At 35.5% G+C, this 4,908-nt stretch overlaps 1 long non-coding RNA gene across 2 annotated transcripts; it reads left to right on the forward strand.

Annotated features, from left to right (window-relative positions):
- Positions 1-211: 211 nt before the first annotated feature.
- Positions 212-3,426, forward strand: LOC109589625 (uncharacterized). Of its 2 annotated transcripts, none has more exons than XR_002188817.1 (5): positions 212-345; positions 392-465; positions 1,267-1,412; positions 2,815-2,884; positions 3,196-3,426. It is a non-coding gene; the product is annotated as an uncharacterized LOC109589625 (long non-coding RNA). The 2 variants fall into 2 exon arrangements; XR_002188818.1 differs by having other exon boundaries at positions 1,270-1,412.
- The last annotated feature ends 1,482 nt before the right edge of the window (positions 3,427-4,908 follow it).

Here is a 4,908-nt window from a genome sequence, read left to right on the forward strand (position 1 = left end):
ATGATTTTGCACCATTGTGCTGTGTTTCTGGGACGCTAGTGCAGTGTGGCTTGGCATTGTAATTCTAGAAAATGATTTCTCTCGTTATTTTCTAGCACACATGGACTGCACCAAGTGGTTGGACGCCATTTTATTTTACCCAACTGCGCATGCTCAGAAGAAAGTTCAGTAATTTAATGGAGAGTTGGAAGCTGAGGTTAACCTATTAATAATATCTATAATAATATCAATGGGTGTAATATCTATGGGTTAACCCTAACCCAGAGCCCTTTACAATTACTGACTGAGATTAAGGTAATGTGCGTGCCTAAAGACACGACTGTCTACTGATACCAATCGTTTCAAGTGAGAGAAATTATTCTAAATAAACGTCAATAATTTTATTCCTTAGTTCAGTACCCACTGCACTGAGTTCTGTGTTTATAATTCGTGTACTTCATTGTACTTGAATCTCTTCAAGTAAGGGTAAGTATATAGAGTAAATTGTTGGTTTTATACTTTGAGTAAAGCATTGTATGTATAATGTTAAAGGGTGGGGGCTTAAATGCCCTCTTCATGTCATGGATTGACTCTGTTATTTATGCCCATGTGCAGTCATGTGGGTTAGCTTAGGGAGTGGCTTGTGTCTGTGTGGACCATGCCCTACTACAAACATGTATTATATTTAAGCCACTGCAAATAGATTTGCTTTCCCATTTTATGCCCAGATGGTCCCCCATCACTATTTGTTATACTTTGTTATATTTACAATAATTATTCTCAATTATAAAAGTGTGATTAATTCCCATGGAAATTGATAGAGCATTGCCATGACAACAAGACTATTTGTTTACAGTCTTCAGTTAATTTCCTATTCTTTAGCAGCTTTAGTGGAGCAATAGCCACTTGTTCTGTTTCTGTTACCTTCTTGTATTAACCTCTGCCTCAAAGCTCCTTGCTGTAAATTTTTGCTGGTCAGCCGGTCATGATATAAACTGTACCCAAGCCAGTAAACACTAACTGGAATGGGTGTAGAGTTCCAAGATACGGCAAGTAAAGTAGTTTTTAAAAGAACTGGTTAAAGCAGCTTCAATAGCAGCCACGAATATATCCCAACCTATAGTATATTGCAGTTGGACATTCACATAGTTTATACAAGTGATATTAAATAAATAATAATGGTAATAAACAAACCTCCCTGCCCATGGATACTATGATTGGAGTAGCCTTAGCGAAGGATCTTTATTAGGGCAAAAATATTCATTATTTATAATGCTTATTAATTAGCAGGTATTGCTACAGTGAAATAAAATAGTGGATATGAAACGAGGAGTCAGGAGCTTATTTCCAGCAAAATAAGATTGTACTCCTGTCCAGCAGCAGCATATGGATAAAGCTTAAAGCATGTGACTGTTTCTATAACTATACTACAGGTATGTGTACACTAAACTGCTTGCTTGCTTCTTTTATTCTACATTTTGCATCCTTCAATGTTTGGTGTTTATTTAATGAAAGCCCTTAGTGCTGAAGTAAAGTCCAAGTACATTTACAAAATACATTTATAAGTACAATTACATGCTTTTAATAATAGTACTTAAGTATAAGTTCAAGTACGTACCTTTTAAAGTAGATTTAATTACATAATTACAAACAATTTTTAATCAGTGTTGCATTGATTATTTTGAAAATTTGGAGGGAATTAAATTTGGCAAATTTGGCATTTTCATAACCATACGCCAAAACAAAAATCTGCCAGCCACCAAAATTTAGCAAAAAAACAAATTTAACTCCCTCCAAATCGTCCCACCATATGGTAAAACCTTTAATACATGTACATGCACATGTAGTTTAGAGCTGCTAACTGGTTTTAGGTTAACCGGTTATGTAAAAATGCAGTTTTCATATGGTATTTGCATGACATGTGTCATGTTTGTATTCTTGTACATGTAGTGCATTTGAAGAGTCCATATTTCTTCTCTCAGTTTAAGTGGTATACACACGAACAAACTACACTTGCTACTTCAGTTACATAGTACATGTACTAAAGTCCATTTGTGTTCACCTGAGCCCTCATTTTCTTGCTATAACTTTTGACTTACAAGCTCTGTTTGGAAAATAAGCATATCAGTGCATTCCTCTCCTTTTGCCGCATCTATTGTGGTACTTAAGAAGTAGCTGTAGCTCTTAAGCTCCAAGTTGGTTGTATAACAACCAAATTGCATTGTGTTAATTATTGATTATTATATGCATTGTGTTAATTATTGGGTGGAGTTTGTAATTGCTTCCTGGGCTGAGGTGAATGCAAATGGACTTTAGCCATTTTTGCCACTACCTGGTAATTTTTCTACAACACCCACTCTTATTCAAACTTTTATATGCAAACCTTCACTATTTAATTTTATTCAAACTCCATAAATGAATGTACATTTACTTTCATAATCATGCCTCAACTCTCCTTAAGACACACAAGTTCGCGATGTTATGTACATGTATACATTCAGCGGCAGGTCTAGGGGGGGCCTGGGGGGGGCCATGGGCCCCCCCCAAAATTTTTGTGGTGAAGTATAAAATTAGTTTTATCTATGTAAACTGTGAAACAGCTGCAGTGCTTGACTGTGTAAACAGTCTGTAAACCACAAAGGAGCTCATTTAAGAGGCCTAATCTTCTAAATTTTGACTTTCCAAATGAAATCCTGCAAGCCTGGTTGACCGCACCCACTAATTATCCCACCCATATCATTAAGGCCCCCCCAGAAATTCAATCCTAGAACCGCCCCTGTATACATTGTCAGATTTATACAAATGTAATCATAATTCTCTCTCTCCCTCCCTCAGTTCCTCCTTCCCACCCCCGTGTGTCTCTCTTTCTCTTTATCTTACACTGAAGCTCCATCAATAAACCTAGGTAAGTTTATGATACTTAAAATTTAATTCTTTATTTCCTGTACATTATACATGACACTTGAATTTACAAGCAATACCACTTCATTCAAATTTTCGAAATTTAGTTTTGAACACTCATACACATGTAACATAACTTTTTCTTATTCAACTTAAGTTAACCTAGCCTGCAAACATTGCATGGAATGCCACTTCTATCAAGTTTCTTAACGTGACTTGTAATCACATTATAACTTCATTGTAGCAAAAATGTTTCAGCATCACACTTGTTCATAATAATACAATTAATTGTTTAACTTTCTTGTCTTCTTTTAGGCCTCCTGTAATGAATACAAGATTTCAAACTCTCGTCAAATTATATTTCTGTTAAATATAGATTTAATCTTATTTTTAACAAATATTGTTTATTTTTCTTATTTTCAATAGCTCAGGATGCTTCTTTTCAACTGCCTTGGATGCACTTTCAGGATTACTTAACAGGACTGATTACCTAAAAATTAAGAAAAATAATACTTTTCAAAATTGTACCAAGCAACTGCTTAAAAATTAATGCGCAACAAAAACAGTTGTTCATTTTTAAAAAGGATCGAAACTAGAACAAAAAAATTTTAAAAATTATTTAGTGTAGGGTTGAGCCTCAGTTGGATTTGAACCTATAAAATGAATTCAAACAAGCCCCTGTAGGGTTGCTGGTTTGAAAGTATAAAATGAATTCAAACAAGCCCCTGTAGGGTTGCATCACCATTGAAACACCAACATGTCAACCCTACACTGCAGGTATATATAATTGTCCAATCATTATCATTACTTTAAACTTAATTGAAGACATGCACAAGATTTACCATAATGCTTATTCAATCATTTAATTGCCACACTAGCATTGATAGCAATACTCATCAGTGCTGCTATAGGCCAATTCATACCTGCAGTGTAGGGTTGACATGTTGGTGTTTCAATGGTGATGCAACCCTACAGGGGCTTGTTTGAATTCATTTTATACTTTCAAACCAGCAACCCTACAGGGGCTTGTTTGAATTCATTTTATAGGTTCAAATCCAACTGAGGCTCAACCCTACACTAAATAATTTTTTAAATTTTTTTGTTCTAGTAATCAGAATCCCTATCATAGGGACATGATGTCAATGGCTATAGACTATCAATATTTGATGATGATGACAAGCAACATTCATTGTACCAGCATGCACTATAATCTACACCATTTGTGGAACTATTAATTTAAGTCATATGATGAATTGCATGTACCTAAATTCCTTGCATCATACAGCTAGTGTGTTGTTGTTGAATCTATCTATATGCTGGTTTGCTAGAATGTCATTACTTGATTGTATTTAAATCTATACTCTTGTAATTAAGATTGAATTGTTTTAGTATATTTGATGTTATAAATCTAGACATATAATATGTGTACATTTTGAGCCTTGTTGATCACTTTACCATCAAATTAAGCATACATGTAGCCATCGTTACAACCAAACACTCACCCAGTGCCAGCTACCTTGAATAGGCTCTGCGTAGTAATTACAACTCCACACTTCATTTACAAAGTTTTTCAGATATAACACTATGACACAGTTCGTAGTGTCAGTTGGCATTATTGGTCCGTCTTATAACACAATGACTACTGCTATTATGTTTGTTGTTGGGCTCCTTTTGTCTCTCCTGTATCTCAATGGAGTTGTTACTGCAGAGGATTGTGCCTGTCAGGAGGAAGTCAACAAAGCTCTCATTCAATCACTCGAAGGATGTACTGATACTCTTACTGCTATGGAAGAATGTAACAAGGAGCCCGGCACTGTTTTCAATCAGGCCAGAAAAGTCAAGATGGAAGCTCAAGCTGTAGGTGCTGCTATTTCTTGTGAATGTGCTAAAAAGGTAAGTGAAGCTCTTGCAAAGTCTTTGAAAGGTTGTGTAGAAGCATTAAGTGAAACTATGAGCTGTGGTGGGCCTAATCCATCTGTATCTCCATCATCTACTGCAGTATCCCCTACCACTTCTATTATTCCAAGT

The sequence above is a fragment of the Amphimedon queenslandica genome, unplaced genomic scaffold, assembly GCF_000090795.2.
Source record: "Amphimedon queenslandica unplaced genomic scaffold, v1.1 AMPQUscaffold_11102, whole genome shotgun sequence".
NCBI classification, from domain to species: domain Eukaryota; kingdom Metazoa; phylum Porifera; class Demospongiae; order Haplosclerida; family Niphatidae; genus Amphimedon; species Amphimedon queenslandica.